The 21,588-nt window shown below is 47.8% G+C and overlaps 1 protein-coding gene across 2 annotated transcripts in view; it reads left to right on the top strand.

The window, feature by feature from the left end:
- Nucleotides 1-3,519: 3,519 nt before the first annotated feature.
- LOC123775301 (leucine-rich repeat-containing protein 24) overlaps nucleotides 3,520-21,588 on the top strand; it is a 202,959-nt gene continuing 184,890 nt past the window's right edge. For both annotated transcript variants that reach the window (XM_069311627.1, XM_069311626.1), the window contains exon 1: nucleotides 3,520-3,976. The gene's annotated coding sequence lies outside the window, so the exon portion shown is untranslated. The remainder of the gene's footprint in view (nucleotides 3,977-21,588) is intronic.

Below are 21,588 nucleotides of genomic sequence, written 5' to 3'. Positions count from 1 at the left end.
CTAGTGAGTGGACACATCGCCATAGTGACAGTATTGGGCAGCGCCACTCATCTAGTGAGTGGACACACCGCCATAGTGACAGTATTGGGCAGCGCCACTCATCCTGTGAGTGGACACACCGCCATAGTGACAGTATTGTTCAGCGCCACTCATCTTGTGAGTGGACACACCGCCATAGTGACAGTATTGGGCAGCGCCACTCATCCTGTGAGTGGAAACACCGCCATAGTGACAGTATTGGGCAGCGCCACTCATCTTGTGAGTGGACACACCGCCATAGTGACAGTATTGGGCAGCGCCACTCATCCTGTGAGTGGAAACACCGCCATAGTGACAGTATTGGGCAGCGCCACTCATCTTGTGAGTAGACACACCGCCATAGTGACAGTATTGGGCAGCGACACTCATCTTATGAGTGGACACACCGCCATAGTGACAGTATTGGGCAGCGCCACTCATCTAGTGAGTGGACACATCGCCATAGTGACAGTATTGGGCAGCGCCACTCATCTAGTGAGTGGACACACCGCCATAGTGACAGTATTGGGCAGCGCCACTCATCCTGTGAGTGGACACACCGCCATAGTGACAGTATTGGGCAGCGCCACTCATCTTGTGAGTGGACACACCGCCATAGTGACAGTATTGGGCAGCGCCACTCATCCTGTGAGTGGAAACACCGCCATAGTGACAGTATTGGGCAGCGCCACTCATCTTGTGAGTAGACACACCGCCATAGTGACAGTATTGGGCAGCGCCACTCATCTTGTGAGTGGACACACCGCCATAGTGACAGTATTGGGCAGCGCCACTCATCTAGTGAGTGGACACATCGCCATAGTGACAGTATTGGGCAGCGCCACTCATCTAGTGAGTGGACACATCGCCATAGCTGCATGTACAACACTCCCCAATAGGAAGAAAACCCGCTGGGTTGTTCATCCTGTCACTTGCACCCAGACACAGCTGGGACTTGCTTAACTGTCTCAAGTGAACAGCTCCTCAAATAAGAAGATTAACATCTGTCAACCCTTAAAAGCTTACGTTATCTTGCGGGTGCAAAATGGGGGAATCTTTTAAGAACAGCATCAATATTTGACAAATAGTGTTTTCCTAACTCAAACAATGTGGGGGTTTATTATTCTACACATACTTCTGATATCTCTCAGGTGTTCACATTCACGTAGATAGTGGTCAAGGCGGTGTCCATCACTCTCACCACAGATTCTGCAACTTCGCTGATCAACTGTTGTTTCCATTCCATATCTCCATGGATATTTGTATCCAAGACGGATTCTCGCTATTTCTGATTCTCTCCCTCGTCCTCCTCCTCTTCGTCCATAATGATTGGGATTGCCAGCTGCAACCATGTTGTACCATCGTACAGATTCACTAGTTTGTGCTTCTATCCTACTGTCCTCAGTTACCTTGTCACGGTGATGTTGCCTGACAATACCTCTAATTTGTAATAGAGTCTTGAGTATAGATGTGTGATAGCCAACGTGTTGTGTTGTTATGTAGTGTGGCTCTCTATGTTGTATTGTGTTATATGTAATATACTTCATTACTGTTCATGTTTTCTCTCGTGATTTTCATGTTTATGTTGGTAATCATCATGTTGTTTGCTGTATGTTGGAGATCTTCATGTTGTTTGATGTATGTTGGAGATCCTGTTGCGGTTATATGTGATCTGAGTATTGGAAATTGCGTTCAGTGTTTCTTATATTATTAGTAAATATTCTGTTCATTTAAAAATAACCAGAACAAAAATAGGTCTTTGGTTTGGGTGATTAGTTACCTGCCACAGGTAACTGAGCTCTTAATGATTTTCAGCAGGTGGTGCATCACGCCGCGCGGGGGACGAACATACAAGCTAACAAGCCTAAAACCAATACAAAAATACAAATCATTTAACTGGACGCGAGAGAGTGTAGGTGTCGCTTCAAGTACCATGGTTCCTGACGACACTACCAAGGAGCTCCGGACTAATTTGACCCGTATGGCCTCACTCAACAACCCGTTCTCGCACTTGCTCTTAGTCAACATTGACTTATTTAATAAGTGCTATATGTGACCTACTAATTGGTTGTGAATATTTTAGTTTACCTTGAAAAGCTTCATAGAAAACACCGACCTCACCTAACCTTCTTAGTATGTTAAGATAAGCATCTAATTGCTTTTTATTTACAATTATTACTTAACCTATCAACTGCATGGGTTACCACCCTTACAATCTCACCCTGCAGGGTTATCACCACCCTACAACCTCACCCTGCAGGGTTACCACCACCCTACAACCTCACCCTGCAGGGTTACCACCACCCTACAACCTCACCCTGCAGGGTTACCACCACCCCACAACCTCACCCTGCAGGATTACCAACAGCCTACAACCTCACCCTGCAGGGTTACCAACACCCTACAACCTCACCCTGCAGGGTTACCAACAGCCTACAACCTCACCCTGCAGGGTTACCACCACCCAACAACCTCACCCTGCAGGATTACCAACAGCCTACAACCTCACCCTGCAGGGTTACCAACACCCTACAACCTCACCCTGCAGGATTACCAACATCCTACAACCTCAGCCTGCATGGTTACCAACACCCTACAACCTCACCCTGCAGGGTTACCACCACCCCACAACCTCACCCTGCAGGGGTACCACCACCCTACAACCTCACGCTGCAGGGTTACCACCACCCTACAACCTCACCCTGCAGAGTTACTAACAGCCTACAACCCCCCCCCCCCCCTCCACCAGCCTACACATAAATCAACGTGATTGGCCAAACGATACGATGTTTAATGCTTCCTTTACTGTGAATGGTCCAACAAAGATCCGAGTGCCCTCTGTCGGCCCAAACTGAACAACTACATACGATTCTCGTAAGAGGAGTCGTAACTAAAGCACTTAAGATGTCAACCAGGCCCGAGGGTTACCACCACAACAACCAACCTTAACGTCTCTTGTACACCCGTCGATTGAAGATTGAGAGGCCGAACCACAGAGCCGAAACCCGACCCCATCGCAATTGAGTACAATTAGACGATTAATACCACCACTACTGCTAAATATTACTAAAGATAACATAGAAGGCTGTGGCACTGTTGAGCCTGAGACAGTACTCAAGAGGCCAAGTGGCATGATTACAATGAATGAATATGTGTTTCTTCAACCCTCGAAATGTAAATAAATTACTTCGTGTATAATACATCATGGAGCTGCCGCTTACGAGGACTCAAGAGGTTTCTCCTTCCAGCGAAAATCAGATGAAAATCATCAGAAGCGCAGCAGTCCTGCGAACTCTTCCAGGATCCATATGTAAGATGAGCCACATCACCAGCAGGTAGGAGGAAGAGGAAGATGGAGATGGGAAGATTAAATAAAAAAAGAAGAGGAAATACTAGAAGCACCTGCGGTGTAGAAGAGTGATGTAGGAGGTACGACATGTTTTCCCGGCAGCGTTCCCCCCTCCTCCTCCCCCGAGGCGGCCAGGCGGAGGTCGAGCAGGTCCGGACGGGTAAGTCGGCGTTGAGACAGTGTACCGGTAACACCTCCCAGTGGCTCCTGGGTCTGTAACTCTCACTCGGGGAGGGGAAGGGAGTTTTTAACTCTTACTCCAAGATTTAACTAACATCAATGATGAATAATGAGTGAATGTTTTCTTCTTCGTTAATATTACCGAGAAATTGTATTCGTGTTCCTTGACCTAATTTAGAAATAAATGATTTACGAACATGTTTGGTGAATCACGTTTGCAAATCGTGATTTTATTATATTAGTGCCGCGTGACCTCTATGTCTATTACATGCATTCAGAACTGATAACTTAAGTGGCAGTAATTAATAAATAGTTTGTGGTGGAAGAGCTATACGAGTGTAAACCTAGAAATTCTCCCAAGATTGCTTCAAATAAATTGAGGTCATCAACCACCCGGCAACCCAAGAACGACCCAATTGAAGTTGTCAGGTAAGTTTAAAATCCTCTGTCTTTCTGAGCTGCGTATGTTACCGAGTGCTTACGAGTATCTGAGGCTTTAGTGTGTCGATCATCTTCCCAAAATTGGTACAAATTCCTGGAATTAAATTTGAAAATGAGAAATAAACGCGAGTTAATATGCCACAGAGTATATGCATATATTTGTTTTGTAATAACTCATTTATGTTTAATAATGCGCGTGTTTTTTGATAAGAGGAATTAGCATAACATACGCAGCGTTGCATCATGAATGCGTAACAAAGAAGGGAAATAATTACTTAAGTGTCAAAACGAGGAAAAAAAAAATAAAGTAAACAGAAATCTATTTTTTTAATATGCATTCTACGAATTGCGAAGGTTTACGCTAATTTGCAATTTTTGCTACTTTAACCTAACCTCTTATCTTCTAACTTGACCTAACTTGGCTCTTATCTACCAAGTTAACCTAACTTGGCTCTTATACTATGTGATTTTAAATTAACCTAGATCTTACCTTCTAATGTAACCAAACTTAGATCTTCCATTCTAACCGTGGCTTTACACGGTTTGGTGTGCCTAACTTCTTCTAACTTAAAGCTAACCGAAACGAAGCGTAACTTGATCTCCCTAGACAGCAGTTTTGAGAGTAACAATAACTGTGACCATTCACTGCTTACCTGAGCTGTCATCGACGCTGTAGTGGTGCTGCTTAATGCGTTCTTCTCCTCACTCCCTTAGGTGAGGGAGCGTGCAAATGAACTCATGTGTTGTGCAACACCCCACCCATACTGTGGGCGGTGGTGGACCCCATACTGTGGGCGGTGGTGGACCCCATACTGTGGGCGGTGGTGGACCCCATACTGTGGGGGGTGGTGGACCCCCATACCGTGGGCAGTGGTGGACCCCATATCGTGGGCGGTGGTGGACCCCCATACCGTGGGCGGTGGTGGACCCCATACTGTGGGTGGTGGTGGTGGACCCTTATACTGTGGGCGGTGGTGGACCCCATACTGTGGGCGGTGGTGGACCCCATACTGTGGGTGGTGGTGGTGGACCCCCATACCGTGGGCGGTGGTGGACCCCATACTGTGGGTGGTGGTGGTGGACCCTTATACTGTGGGCGGTGGTGGACCCCATACTGTGGGCGGTGGTGGACCCCATACTGTGGGTGGTGGTGGTGGACCCCCATACTGTGGGCGGTGGTGGACCCCATACTGTGGGCGGTGGTGGACCCCATACTGTTGGCGGTGGTGGACCCCATACCGTGGGCGGTTGTGGACCCCATACCGTGGGGGGTGGTGAACCCCATATTGTGGGTGGTGGTGGTGGACCCCATACTGTGGGCGGTGGTGGGCCCCCATACTGTGGGCGGTGGTGGACCCCCATACTGTGGGCGGTGGTGGACCCCATACTGTGGGTGGTGGTGGTGGACCCCATACTGTGGGCGGTGGTGAACCCCCATACTGTGGGTGGTGGTGGTGGACCCCATACTGTGGGTGGTGGTGGACCCCATATTGTGGGCTGTGGTTGGCCCACATACCATGGGCGGTGGTGGACCCCATACTGTGGGCGGTGGTGGACCCCATAACGTGGGCGGTGGTGGACCCCATACTGTGGGCGGTGGTTGACCCCATACCGTGGGAGGTCGTGGACCCCCATACCGTGGGCGGTGGTGGACCCCCATACCGTGGGCGGTGGTGGACCCCATACTGTGGGCGGTGGTGGACCCCATACTGTTGGCGGTGGTGGACCCCATACCGTGGGCGGTTGTGGACCCCATACCGTGGGCGGTGGTGGACCCCATATTGTGGGTGGTGGTGGTGGACCCCATACTGTGGGCGGTGGTGGACCCCCATACCGTGGGCGGTGGTGGACCCCATACTGTGGGCGGTGGTCGACCCCATACTGTGGGCGGTGGTGGACCCCATACCGTGGGCGGTTGTGGACCCCATACCGTGGGCGGTGGTGGACCCCATACTGTGGGCAGTGGTGGACCCAATACTGTGGGCGGTGGTGGGACTCCATACCGTGGGCGGTGGTGGACCCCATACTGTGGGCGGTGGTTGACCCCATACCGTGGGCGGTGGTGGACCCCCATACCGTGGGCGGTGGTGGACCCCATACTGTGGGCGGTGGTGGACCCCATACTGTTGGCGGTGGTGGACCCCATACCGTGGGCGGTTGTGGACCCCATACCGTGGGCGGTGGTGGACCCCATATTGTGGGTGGTGGTGGTGGACCCCATACTGTGGGCGGTGGTGGACCCCCATACCGTGGGCGGTGGTGGACCCCATACTGTGGGCGGTGGTCGACCCCATACTGTGGGCGGTGGTGGACCCCATACCGTGGGCGGTGGTGGACCCTATACCGTGGGCGGTGGTGGACCCCATACTGTGGGCAGTGGTGGACCCCATACTGTGGGCGGTAGTGGACTCCATACCGTGGGCGGTGGTGGACCCCATACTGTGGGCGGTGGTGGACCCCATACCGTGGGCGGTGGTGGACCCAATACTGTGGGCGGTGGTGGACCCCATACTGTGGGCGGTGGTGGACCCCATACTATGGGCGGTGGTGGACCCTATACCGTGGGCGGTGGTGGACCCCATACCGTGGGCGGTGGTGGACCCCATACTGTGGGCGGTTGTGGACCCCATACCGTGGGGGTGGTGGACCCCATACCGTGGGCGGTGGTGGACCCCATACCGTGGGCGGTAGTGGACCCCATACCGTGGGCGGTGGTCGACCCCCCATACTGTGGGCGGTGGTGGACCCCATACTGTGGGCGGTGGTGGACCCCATACTGTGGGCGGTGGTGGACCCCATACCGTGGGCGGTGGTGGATAAAGTTACAGAGGCATATAATCTGTTATATTGATCCTATATATAAACTGGAGTTAATCGATTCTGGATTAGAACGTATAATTAACAACCTTCGTTTTGATTTTGAACCGACCCTAACTTAGTCTAACTGAAGTCTGAGATGACCTAATCGACCTTACTGGGAACTTATCTAACATACTTCAATTGGAACTTGTTCAAGCGTACTCCAACTTAACTGCAAGGTGCCTTAAGCTTGTTTAAGATCTATTCTAGGTCGAACCGGCTCATTCTCGATCTTAAATAGTACTAACTTGACTCTTCATATGCTGGAAGTTCTAACACTAATCTCATCTCAGACGGAGTGTAGCTGTGGTGTGGCCACTTGAGATTAGTTCAGTCTTGGCTCTATGGTCGTGTAACGAGTCTGGAAGGTCTTGGTGATCAGCTTAGTGTAGCCATCTTAGTGTAACCTGGCGCTATTAAGCTGTTATACGGGTGTTGGGCTGGTGATTACCGCAGTCCCATGGTTGGTGGATTGTGTCCGTCCCATGGTTGGTGGATTGTGTTCCGCTCCATGGTTGGGGGATTGTGTCCGCTCCCATGGTTGGTGGATTGTGTTCCGCTCCATGGTTGGGGGATTGTGTCCGCTCCCATGGTTGGTGGATTGTGTCCGCTCCCATGGTTGGTGGATTGTGTCCGCTCCCATTGTTGGGGGATTGTGTCCGCCCCATGGTTGGGGGATTGTGTTCGCTCCATGATTCGGTAATGGTCACCGTTCCATTGCGCGGCGATTGTGTCCGGTCTATACCTGATTGATTGTGATGATTTAAATTGATGTCAGAGGAACAGAACCAGCGCCTCCTATTGGTCAGCCCTACACCTGCACCAGCTGCCCTGACATCAATAATTCCAAAATGTCAGCAGCAGAAATTGCATGTACACTTGTGTACACTCAGCGTGGGAGATGTACATTGTGTAATAAAGCCAAGTTGGTCTGACGCAGCTGGAGACACAGCGCCGATCTCAGCAGCTCTCAGACTCAGCAGTTGCATAATGGGTCTTCAACACAAGTTCTTAAACCGGAAATGTGTGACAGGTTTCTCGGGAGATGTGGAGGCTGTGAGGGGACGGGAAACCAGGATGGATTGGTTGTTAATGTCTCACTAAAATATCTTCATCAATTGCCGGGGAGGGAGAGAGGGGAGAGAGATGGGATGGGATAGTGTTTGGATGGGGTGTGAGAGGGGAGGAGCGTGGGGGGAGGGGGGGGGACTTAATGGGGTGCGAACAAGGTGGGGGAAAGAATTGAGCATCACTGGCCTAGACGGGTGATGCGGTTTTGGATGAGATAACATGATGTAGTATAAGTTCTCTCACACGGTGATAGCCTGCATCCTGTATGATATACTCGTGATAGGCTGCATCCTGTATGATATACTAGTGATAGCCTGCATCCTGTATGATATACACGTGATAGGCTGTATCCTGTATGATATACTCGTGATAGGCTGCATCCTGTATGATATACTAGTGATAGCCTGCATCCTGTATGATATACTCGTGATAGGCTGCATCCTGTATGATATACTAGTGATAGGCTGTATCCTGTATGATATACACGTTGATGGCCTGCATCCTGTATGATATACACGTGATAGCCTGCATCCTGTATGATATACTCGTGATAGCCTGCATCCTGTATGATATACTCGTGATAGCCTGCATCCTGTATGATATACTCGTGATAGCCTGCATCCTGTATGATATACACGTGATAGCCTGCATCCTGTATGATATACTCGTGATAGCCTGCATCCTGTATGATATACACGTTGATGGCCTGCATCCTGTATGATATACACGTGATAGGCTGTATCCTGTATGATACACTCGTGATAGGCTGTATCCTGTATGATATACTCGTGATAGGCTGCATCCTGTATGATATACTCGTGATAGGCTGCATCCTGTATGATATACTAGTGATAGGCTGTATCCTGTATGATATACTAGTGATAGGCTGTACCCTAATAGACATATACGTCGACACCCTGCACCCTGTATGAGAGGCTGTATTGCGCTTAACATACACGTCGACACGCTGTACCCTACAAGCTTGAAAAAGACATGATCCAGACGTATAAAATACCGTAATTAATGAACGTTCACAAAGATACACACACTCACGTATATAATGTAAACAGTAGGACCAGAGGGCAGGTGCTGGAGCCAGAGACACGAGGCTGAGCCAGCGAGACGTACATGAGAGTCATTCATATGAATGTTGCATGTGGAGAGAATTGCAAGGGAGAGGGGGGGTTGTGGCTGCATCCATTCATAGCCTAATTGTAGGTGATCAGTTGCTAGAAATACTGTGAACTGGCCTCCTGGAGCTGAAGCTCAACCTTGTAGACTCTGTACGCACACGCACGCTTATACACACACATACATAAACACACATGCACACACACACACACACACACACACACACACACACACACACACACACACACACACACCTCCCTTCTCTCCTTACATAAAAGTACATATAGCAACGACGTGCGCGAAGGTACATATATGTAGTGACGGACAGCAGAAAGTTGATTTTTAAAGTATTTAACTTGGACAAACTGGAAAAGTTTGTCTATTTATGATCAGAAATACAACCTAACTAGCCTTTGCCTTATGTTATGCCAGTAATAGTGGGATACTGGGGCTCCGTTGGTACATATTGGTACGATCAAACTCCTTGTTAACACATGTGCTATCAAAACAGGTGGATGGGTTGTACATGGGATGTATACATCACTCTCAAGGTGGATGGGTTGCACATGGGATGTATACATCACTAGCAAGGTGGATGGGTTGCACATGGGATGTATACATCACTCTCAAGGTGGATGGGTTGCACATGGGATGTATACATCACTAGCAAGGTGGATGGGTTGCACATGGGATGTATACATCACTCTCAAGGTGGATGGGTTGCACATGGGATGTATACATCACTAGCAAGGTGGATGGGTTGCACATGGGATGTATACATCACTCTCAAGGTGGATGGGTTGCACATGGGATGTATACATCACTAGCAAGGTGGATGGGTTGCACATGGGATGTATACATCACTAGGAAGGTGGATGGGTTGCACATGGGATGTATACATCACTCTCAAGGTGGATGGGTTGCACATGGGATGTATACATCATTAGCAAGAGATCTTTTTCCAAGCTCCTGAATGATAACGGGCCGTTTGCTAGGATGGCATGTGCTGCTCTCGGTATTCTGCTGATGTGAGCCTCTGGTGTTTGATTTGCTGTTATGTCCACGCCTTGTTATGTTAGGTGTGTGTGTGTGTGTGTGTGTGTGTGTGTGTGTGTGTGGTGTGTGTGTGTGTGTGTGTGTGTGTGTGTGTGTGTGTGTGTGTGTGTGTGTGTGTGTGTGTGTGTGTGTGTGTGTGTGTGTGTGTGTGTAGTGTGTGTGTGTGTGTGGTGTGTGTGTGTGTGGTGTGTGTGTGTGTGTGTGTGTGTGTGTGTAGTGTGTGTGTGTGTGTGTGTGTGTAGTGTGTGTGTGTGTGTGTGTGTAGTGTGTGTGTGTGTGGTGTGTGTGTGTGTGTGTGTGTGTGTCTGTGTGTGTGTGTGTGTGTGTGTCTGTGTGTGTGTGTGTGTGTGTAGTGTTGTGTGTGTAGTGTGTGTGTGTGTGTGTAGTGTGTGTGTGTGTGTGTGTGTGTGTGTGTGTGTAGTGTGTGTGTGGTGTGTGTGTGGTGTGTGTGTGTGTGTGTGTGTGTGTGTGTGTGTGTGGTGTGTATGAGTGTGTGTTGTGTATGTGGTGTGTGTGTGTATTCACCTAGTTGTGCTTGCGGGGATTAAGCTCTGCTCTTTCGGCCCGCCTCTCAACTGTCAATCAACAGTTTCTGACTACTACTAATACTAATACTACTTTTTTCACATCACTCATGCACACAAACACACACACCCCAGGAAGCAGCCCGTGAGAGCTGACTATCTCCCAAGTACCTTTTTACTGCTAGGTAACAGGGGCATAGGGTGAAAGAAACTCTGCCCAATGTTTCTCGCCGGCGCCAGGGATCGAACCCGGGACCACAGGATCACAAGCTCAGCGTGCTGTCCGCTCGGCCGGCCGGCCCTGTGTGTGTACTGTGTGTGTGTGTGTGTACTCACCTATTTGTACTCACCTATTTATGCTTGCGGGGGTTGAGCTTTGGCTCTTTGGTCCTGCCTCTCAACTGTCAATCAACTGGTGTACAGATTCCTGAGCCTATTGGGCTCTGTCATATCTACACTTGAAACTGTGTATGGAGTCTGCCTCTACCACATCACTGCCTAATGCATTCCATCCGTTAACTACTCTGACACTGAAAAAGTTCCTTCTAACGTCCCTGTGGCTCATGTGGGTACTCAGTTTCCACCTGTGTCCCCTTGTTCGCGTACCACCAGTGTTGAATAGTTTATCCTTGTCTACCCGGTCGGTTCCCCTGAAAGATTTTGTAGGTAGTGATCAGGTTTCCCCTTACTCTTCTGTCTTCCAGTGTCGTAAGGTGCATTTCCCGTAGCCTTTCCTCGTAACTCATGCCTCTTAGTTCTGGGATTAGTCTAGTGGCATACCTTTGAACTTTTTCCAGCTTCGTCTTGTGCTTGACAAGGTACGGTCTCCATGCTGGGGCCGCATACTCCAGGATTGGTCTTACATATGTGGTGTATAAGATTCTGAATGATTCCTTACACAGGTTCCTGAACGCTGTTCTGATGTTAGCCAGCCTCGCATATGCCGCAGACGTTATTCTTTTTATGTGGGCTTCAGGAGACAGGTTTGGTGTGATATCAACTCCTAGATCTTTCTCTCTGTTCGTTTCATTAAGTACTTCATCTCCTATTCTGTATCCCGTGTCTGGCCTTCTGTTTCCACCGTGTGTACTCACCTAATTGTATTCACCTAATTATGCTTGCGAGGGTTGAGCTCTGGCTCAACCTCTCGCCCGGGTCCCGCCTCTCAACCGTGAATCAACTGGTGTACAGATTCCTGAGCCTATTGGGCTCTAGCATATCTACACTTGAAACTGTGTATGGAGTCAGCCTCCACCACATCACTGCCTAATGCATTCCATTTGTCAACCACTCTGACACTTATAAAAGTTCTTTCTAATATCTCTGTGGCTCATTTGGGCACTCGGTTTCCACCTGTGTCCCCTAGTGCGTGTGCCCCTTGTGTTAAATAGACTGTCTTTATCTATGTGTGTGTGTGTGTACTCACCTATTTGTACTCACCTGAGTGTGTGTGTGTGTGTGTGTGTGTGTGTGTGTGTGTGCAGCACACATATTTACTATTAAGAAAGTCCTAAAATGAGTAAGAGATACAGAAACCCGTGACGATGATAACGTCCTGTGAGTGAAAGATTGGATAAATGACCTTAGGATATACACAATAATGATAACGAATGATTAAACCCAATAATGATAACGAATAAACACAATAACGATAACGAATGCAATACAGCGATGGTTTCTGTGAGTGACTCAACGATACAAAATATACAACGCCCCTCGAGGTTACAGAATGCAATATGCGAGCCAGATAAATATTGTGAATGATACAGGGCAGCGTGACCCAGTACGGGCCGGACTGCCACGATACAGCCACGATACAAGCCACAGTTTGACAACAACACCGAGGCTGCTGGGAATAAATCATGACTCAGCTGTTGTATAATGTATAAATGTAAAGAAAACATAGATGGTGTCTCATACAGTGAGTTTTGTTAAGAGTTTTCTTAGCTGGGTGAGGGCTGGCGGCTGACATCAGATGGGTGAGGGCTGGCGGCTGACACCAGATGGGTGAGGGCTGGCGGCTGACACCAGATGGGTGAGGGCTGGCGGCTGACATCAGATGGGTGAGGGCTGGCGGCTGACACCAGATGGGTGAGAGGTACGGCTGTGACACAGGTTGCATAAAAACTATCTCCTCTCTCTCTCTCACTCTCTCCATCAGTCTATCAGTCTATTACTCTCTCACTAACTCTCACTCTCCTCTCTCTCTCACTAACTCTCACTCTCCTCTCTCTCTCTCTCTCTCTCTCTCTCTCTCTCTCTCTCTCTCTCTCTCTCTCTCTCTCTCTCTCTCTCTCACTCACTCTCACTCTCCTCTCTCTCTCTCTCTCTCTCTCTCTCTCTCTCTCTCTCTCTCTCTCTCTCTCTCTCTCTCTCTCTCTCTCTCTCTCTCTCTCTCTTTCACTCTCTCTCTCTCTCTCTCTCTCTCTCTCTCACTCTCTCACTCACTCTCACTCTCCTCTCTCTCTCTCTCTCTCTCTCTCTCTCTCTCTCTCTCTCTCTCTCTCTCTCTCTCTCTCTCTCACTCTCCTCTCTCTCTCTCTCTCTCTCTCTCTCTCTCTCTCTCTCTCTCTCTCTCTCTCTCTCTCTCACTCTCACTCACTCACTCTCTCTCTCTCTCTCTCTCTCTCTCTCTCTCTCTCTCTCTCTCTCTCTCTCTCTCTCTCTCTCTCTCTCTCTCTCACTCTCCTCTCTCTCTCTCTCTCTCTCTCTCTCTCTCTCTCTCTCTCTCTCTCTCTCTCTCACTCTCACTCACTCACTCACTCTCTCTCTCTCTCTCTCTCTCTCTCTCTCTCTCTCTCTCTCTCTCTCTCTGTTTTAACGAAGCTGTTCGCTCTAATTCACATAAAATCTGGCCCGATCAAAATCACCGTTTTTAACAAGTCCCAAAGCTGCCAATATATTAGAACACATATAAATATTCAGTGTTGTTTTGGTCATTTTGAAGCAAATATTCCAGCTTTCAAATTAGTATGTAACAATTTAATGGTGATTTGGAATAATTTTTGTCAACAGAACTTGATGGTTGCCGTTGCTTTAATAATTTTGGAGCAATAATCAGGCTAGTTTAATTATTGTATTATTTACTTATTGCCTACCTGTTTGCTCCAGGACAATGTTAATGATTTATGTAAATCACTTATTAGAAGTTTCTAAATCTAAATACTAATCCACACTTTTTTGTTGTAAATGATTTGTTTTGCCAATTATGTATAATGTCGAAGGGGGAGGGAGGGGGGTATATTGAAGGTATTATCTGTTATCCATATAAACCCGATGGATGGTGTATAGAACATTTATCCGCGCCTGATAATTTTAGATGATTTTTAAGTAATTGCTTCAGACACTGACGGATAATTACAGAATCCATCATTCAGGATTTGATTAATTTTTCAAATCTGGATACTTACTCATAACTGAATCACGTGTTTTACTCATATATATATATATATATATATATATATATATATATATATATATATATATATATATATATATATATATATATATATATATATATATATATGCTTGTATGGAGACCCCACTAAGAGCGAACTACTGACCATTCTCAGGAAGCATCCCCACAACAGTTACTTAACTTCCGGGTACGTATTTACTGATAGGTGAACAGAGACATTAGGTGATAGAAAACATGCCCAAACCCTTTGCGTCCCTCCCGGCAGATGTGTTTAATCTGTGCGGTGAAGATTGATTGACCTGACGACATTAAACGAATTATTGATGTGTTGACATTTGTAACACATCCTACACCCGTCGGTGGGTCCCAACTCTGTTATTTTGGTTTTGATCTCCGGCTCCCGGTGAGAATTTTTCTATATTTAGCTTAAGGCCTAAGGCCTATAGGTGCTTCATTAGTGGTCAGTGAGGGGCTGTTGCTGGATTACGAGGCCTAGGAAGCCTAATACAGCAGCTAAACTCTCGCTGTTTACTTCACTATCAAGACCAATCTGTTAATCTTAGTATACATTAATTGTGTCTTTCAATCCCAATTTTTTACGGTTATTTCTATGAAACAATTGAATACGTGTTTCCTCTGACTGTTGTTGGTGTGATGAAGTATTTGGGCGAGGTGTTGACTGTTTCTGGAGGATTGTGTGTTATATGGTTATCCCACGTGACTGGTGCCGTAGGCTGGGGCTGTCGACGATGTGAATAATGAAGCCCGCCCTCCTGCAATGAAAGTAGTAACTGTAATTATTTGGTGGAAAAGTTCAATATGTAGTGATAGACCACCAGAAAGTGGTTTATTGGTGGTCCATCACTACATATTGGTACTTTTTGGTGGTCCTTCACTTCGTATCACTGAGGGGCTGGTCCCAAACCTGCACACAGAAATAACACCACATGAGACCAGAAGACATGGCAGGATGTGCAGAATACCCCCGTTGAAAAGCAGAGGTGCAACAGGTACTCTGAGAGAGAACTCTATCAACATCAGAGGCCCGAGACTGTTCAACACGCTTCCACTACACATAAGGGGCATAACTGGCAAACCCCTCACAGTGTTCAAGAGAGAACTGGATAAGCACCTCCAAAGGATACCTGATCAACCAGGCTGTGACTCATACGTCAGGCTGCGAGCAGCCGCGTCTAACAGCCTGGTTGATCAGTCCAGCAACCAGGAGGCCTGGTCGACGACCGGGCCGCGGGGACACTAAGCCCCGGAAGCACCTCAAGGTAGCCTCAAGGTATTGGTACTTTCTGGGGGTCCATCACTACGTATTGGTAATTTCTGGTGGTTCATCACTACATATTGGTACTTTCTGGGGGTCCATCACTACATATTGGTAATTTCTGGTGGTTCATCACTACATATTGGTACTTTCTGGTGGTCCATCACTACATATTGGTACTTTCTGGTGGTCCATCACTACATATTGGGACTTTCTGGTGGTCCATCACTACATATTGGTACTTTCTGGTGGTTCATCACTACATATTGGTACTTTCTGGTGGTTCATCACTACATGTTGGTACTTTCTGGTGGTCCATCACTAGATATTGGTACGTTCTGGTGGTCCATTACTATATATTGGTACTTTCTGGTGGTCCATCACTACATATTGGTACTTTCTGGTGGTCCATCACTACATATTGGTACTTTCTGGTGGTCCGTCACTACATATTGGTACTTTCTGGTGGTCCATCACTACATAGTGGTACTTTTTGGTGGTCCATCACTACATATTGGTACTTTCTAGTGGTCCATCACTACATATTGGTACTTTCTAGTGGTCCATCACTACATATTGGTACTTTCTGGTGGTCCATCACTACATATTGGTACTTTCTGGTGGTCCATCTTTACTTATTGGTACTTTCTGGTGGTCCATCTTTACTTATTGGTACTTTCTGGTAGTTCATCACTACATATTGGTACTTTCTACCAAATAGTCACTATAAGCACTATCACTTCAGGAGGCTGGGCTGGGATAACGAGGTAGGCCGTAATGGCCTGAGAACTACAATTATCAGAATTCGTTTCATAATAACAAGCGGGATATATTTAGTTGTTTCTCTATTTAACTCTGTTGTAGTGACACGCCATAATTGCCATGTCAAAAGCAAATTAAGATCACTGATCAGAACATTAATTCTCTTCATTTGGTAGGAAACTTTTTCCACAAACTCTATCCAGTAATTTTATGAGGTTTAATTATTTATGTGAGAGAGAGAAGATAGGGAGCATGGAACAGAGAGAGAGAGAGAAAGAGAGAGAGAGAACCGAGAGAGAGAAAGTGAGAGAACAGAGAGAGAGAAAGAGAGAGAGAGAGGGGAGAGAGAGAGAGAGAGGGGGGGGGGGAGACAGTGTGGGTGGCACAGAGAGAAAGAGAGAAAGCTGAGAAAAAAGTTACTTTCTTCTAAGTCCTGAAGTTTACTCTGCTAAGCGGATGCTGAACTAAAAGGAAAAACTTTCAGGTTATGAAAACATTTGTCTTTACTTTGTCGAGGTTTGCTGTGTGGATTACTCCATGTGTGGATTACTCCATGTGTGGATCATTGCATGTGTGGATCACTGCGTGTGGATCACTCCATATGTGGATCTAATTTAGGATGCCAGCTACACCCTGTCATCCGCACCCTGTCACAGGTGTGTGGAGGCTGGCTCCATACACAGCTTCACGTGTAGATATGATAGAGCCCAATAGTCTCAGGAACCTGTACACTAACTGACTGACAGGTGAGCGGCGGGACCAAAGAGCCAGAGCTCAACCCCCCGCAAGCACAAATAGGTGAGTAGTTACTCTGTCATCCGCACCACAAGATCTAGTATTATTGTTTTTCCTAGTAAATCTTGTTTTGGGCCTAGCACTTTTGTATCCCATATAGACCTATGCGAATTTGCCTGGTTTTTATAGCCAGGCCACCCTATCCCAGCCCCTCCCAGCATCTCCCAGCCCGTCCCAGCCCGTCCCAGCCCGTCCCAGCCCCTCCCAGCCCGTCCCAGCCCCTCCCAGCATCTCCCAGCCCCTCCCAGCCCGTCCCAGCCCGTCCCAGCCCCTCCCAGCATCTCCCAGCCCCTCCTAGCACGTCCCAGCCCGTCCCAGCCCATCTCTACCCCGTGCTAACCTTTCCAGGACCCTTTTCCTTATCTCTCCCATTCTGGGTTTTGTAGAATGAAATGAAGAGCAGTGTGATACGAATGGAGGGAGGGAAAGGAGGTAGGGAGGGAGGTAGGGAGTGAGGGAGGCACTGAGAGAGAGGGAGGGAGTGAGGGAGGCACTGAGAGAGAGGAAGGGAGTGAGGGAGGCACTGAGAGAGAGGGAGGGAGTGAGGGAGGCACTGAGAGAGAGGAAGGGAGTGAGGGAGGCACTGAGAGAGAGGGAGGGAGTGAGGGAGAATGAGAGGAGAGGAGGACAATTAAGAGTGTCTGGCGCATGTTTGAAGAGTCGGGTGTGTGTTGGTGGAGGCAAATGAGAAGGCTTTAGTCGGGGGGGGGGGGACATGGCTTTTGTCGGGTGGAGGGAAAAGTGGCTTTTGTGAACAGGAGGGAAAGTGGCTTGTCTCGGGTGGCAAGGAAAGTGCCATGTTTAGCTTGGAAGTGACTTGCATTCACTCAACTCATTTGGTCATTAGGCCTACCCATTACCCCCCCAAAAATGTATTTTTCTCACACATGGCTTGATCTGTCCTGTCTTTTTGATGTCCTCCTTCTGTCAGGAGGCCTGGTCAACGACCGGGCCGCGGGGACACTAAGCCCCGGAAGCACCTCAAGGTAGCCTCAAGGTATAACGGTCTTAGCATTTTCCCCCGAGAATTTTAAAGGTCGGTATCATGTCTCCTCGCTTCAGTCTCTTGTAGTGCTGCGAGGTTCACCTCTCTTAACATTGCTTTAATCTTCTGCCTTATCCTCGGGTTTTCGGTATAAGCTTCGCTGTATACTCTTATATGCTGTCTCTAGACGTGTCGAGTTTGGTGTTAGCCTTAACTCTTCTGTCTCCCAGTGACGTGAAGTTTAATTCCCGTAGTCTCTCCTCGTAGCTCATACCCCTCAGTTCGGGTACTAGTCTGGTGGCAAACCTTTAAACCTTTTCCAGTTTAGTCTTATGCTTGACTAGATATGGACTCCATGCTGGAGCCGCATATTCCAGGATTGATCTGACGTATGTGGAATATATAGTTCTGAAACTTTCCTTGCACAAGTTTCTAAAGGCCGTTCTTATGTTGGCCAACCTGGCGTATCTATCTGATGTTATCCTCTTGATATGGGGTTCAGGGGACAGGTCTGGCGTGATATCAACCCCCAGGTCTTTCTCTCTTTCTGACTCTTGAAGTATTTAATCTCCCAAATGATACCTTGTATCATTTGGGAGATTGATCTTCATTACATAACATTTGCTTGGGTTAAACTCTAACAACCATTTGTTCGACCATTCCTGCAGCTTGTCCAGGTCTTCTTGAAGCCTCAAGCTGTCCTCCTCTGTCTTACTCCTTCTCATAATTTTGGCGTCGTAAGCAAACATTGAGAGGAATGAGTCTATACCCTCTGGGAGATCATTTACGTATATCAGAAACAGGATAGGTCCGAGTACAGAGCCCTGTGGGACTCCACTGGTGACTTCACGCCATTCTGAGGTCTCATCCCTCACTGTAACTCTCTGCTTTCTATTGCATAGGTTCTCCCTTATGCACCGGAGCGTCCTGTGTTTGTGTGTTGTGTGTGTGTGTGTGTGTGTGTGTGTGTGTGTGTGTGTGTGTGTGTGTGTGTGTGTGTGTGTGTGTGAATTCACCTAGTTGTATTTACCTAGTTGTTCTTGCGGGGGTTGAGCTCTGCTCTTTCGGCCCGCCTCTCAACTGTCAATCAACTGTTTCTACTACTACATTTATTTTTTCACACCTCACACACACCCTAGGAATCAGTCCGTGACAGCATGACTAACTCCCAGGTACCTATTTACTGCTAGGTAACAGGTGCATTGGGTGAAAGGAACTCTGCCCATCGTTCCTCGCCGGCGCCCTAGATCGAACCCAGGACCACATGATCACGTGTTCAGCGTGCTGTCCGCTCGGCCACCGGCTCCCTGGGCCTCCGTCTCCCCTCCCCGGTGTGTGTGTGTGTGAGAGAGTGAGTGTCAGTGCAGCAGCATCGACCCCTGTCATTCACCGCTGCTATCCAAGTTGACCTTTTCCCTATGTGAGTCCTGGCTAAGGCCTCCCTCCGCCTTCCACACACTTGGCCTGCAGTTACCTACAAGCAGTGTGGTCAATGTTCCCTTTTTCTCTTTGGTATATTGTTTAGCTTGTCCTTCAAGTTCTTGTAAGGACTTGGGCCTTCCCTTCAAGTTCTTGTAAGGACTTGGGCCTTCCCTTCAAGTTCTTGTGAGGGACGTCCCTGTGTGGGACGACCCTGTGTGGGACGTCCCTGTATGGGACGTCCCTGTATGGGACGTCCCTGTGGATAATGTCACAGCGTTTTAGTATCGTCTCTCATTACACTTCCCCTCACTTCCCATTGTCTTATATTTCTTTCTCACTCGCCTCTTATATTTTCCTGTTCACCTTCATCAGCCTACCCCCTCCTCTCCTCTTCTCTCTCCCTACACCTCCCCTCATCATTCATCCTCTCCTCCCCTTCTTTATCCACTCGTGTCTCTTCTTATTACCCAGCTAATAGTCAGTGGTGAAGGTATGTCCTACACTCTTCTCTTGGGGGGGGGGAGTTGAGTGTGAGGGTGGAGGGAGAGAGTTGAGTGTGAGGGTGGAGGGAGAGAGTTGAGTGTGAGGGTGGAGGGAGAGAGTTGAGTGTGAGGGTGGAGGGAGAGAGTTGAGTGTGAGGGTGGAGGGAGAGAGTTGAGTGTGAGGGTGGAGGGAGAGAGTTGAGTGTGAGGGTGGAGGGAGAGAGTGGAGGGAGATAGTTGAGTGTGAGGGATAAACAAGATACATCAAACAAGTCAAACCGAAAATATCAAACAATACATACCAAACAAAACCTGTCATACCAAACAAAACCTGTCATACCAAACAAAACCTGTCATACCAAACAAAACCTGTCATACTCACCAAACAAGACCTTTCAAACAATCCTCAATAAATATGATATAAATTGTTGTAATAGTGGTCTTAGTGTGAAGGGATTATGTTAAGCCTTTTTTAATACTCTGATCGTGTCGTTCTTTGAGGGCTTTTCTTCAAGACTTTTCTTTAAAACGTTCCTTCAGTACTTTTCTTGAAGACTTTTTTTCATGATGTTCATTCAAGAGTCGCTTCTATAACACGTTCCATTAGAGCCTTTCCTTTAAAAACGTTCCTTCTAAACGTTCCCCTCAAGGCGTTTCTCTAATGCATTTCTTTCACTGACGTTCTTTCAAGACATTCCTTCAACGCGTTCCTTCAAAACATTCCTTCAAGATATTCCTTCAAAACATTCCTTCAATACGTTCCTTCAAGACATTCTTCCACAAGTATGTTGTTAAAGATTCGCTACCTGGAACAAAAAGTTCCAAGTAGCACGGGCTACGGTGAGCCCGTAGCGTTCCACAAGTAGCTACAGAAGTAGCAGCAGTAATAAAGTTGATGGTAATCTTTTGTATTAGTAGTAGTAATAAGGAAGCCAAATAGTAACAGTACCATTGATAGCAATAGTAGTCCTAGTTGTAATGGTGGTAGTGGTAGTGGTAGTATCGGTGGGCAGAAGTAGCATATATGTAAGAAGTCTTGTAATCCGAGCGATAGTAAGTGTTCTTGTTAGAGAGTAGGAGCAGGAGGGTGAAAAGGGTCTTCCTGAGGAAAGGGAAGACAAAAGACGCAAATAGATTCGTATCGCAAAACAAGTGAGAATTAGGCCTACTAGAATTAGACAAAGAAGGGCTCAGAAAACGATATGTAAACATTGGAGATAAAAAAACATCTTTGAACACCATTGTTCGTCGACTTTATTTCTCCTATTTCCTAAAAAAAAGGATAAAACGAGAAAAAGTGGACAGAAGAAAAGGAGACAGAGACAAGTATAAAAGATGATAGTCCCATTCCCTGATAAGTCTGCAGAAAGCCACTCCCTCACCCCCACCTCACCCCCCCCTACCATGTGTTCCCCCACCCGTAACTCCACCCCCACCCCGATACCAACCTATCACCCCCCCTCACCCAACCCTCACCCCCTACCGACCAATCTCTCACCCCCCCCCCCCACAATGCACAACCCCCCCTCCCCACCCCACCAATCCCCACCCCCACCCATGACCCTAAGACCAGGGAACCAGGGACCGGCCCAGTCGATCGATTTCCTGAGAATCCTGAAGGGTCAGAGCCATATGCATGGGGATTATGGCGGAGAGGGGGGGGGGGAAAGGGCAAGAGAGAAAGAAAGGGGAACATATAGAGAGGGGTAGGAGGGAAAGGGGGAGGAGCTTACAGAGAGGGGTAAGAGGGAAGAGGGAGCTAACAGAGAGGTAGGAAAGAAAAAGGAAGAGGTAACCTACAGAGGGACACAGGAGGAGG

This window comes from Procambarus clarkii, chromosome 70 (assembly GCF_040958095.1).
Source record: "Procambarus clarkii isolate CNS0578487 chromosome 70, FALCON_Pclarkii_2.0, whole genome shotgun sequence".
Classification (NCBI taxonomy): domain Eukaryota; kingdom Metazoa; phylum Arthropoda; class Malacostraca; order Decapoda; family Cambaridae; genus Procambarus; species Procambarus clarkii.
Note: the sequence above shows the minus strand (reverse complement) of the source record. Positions and strands in the feature narration are given on the sequence as shown.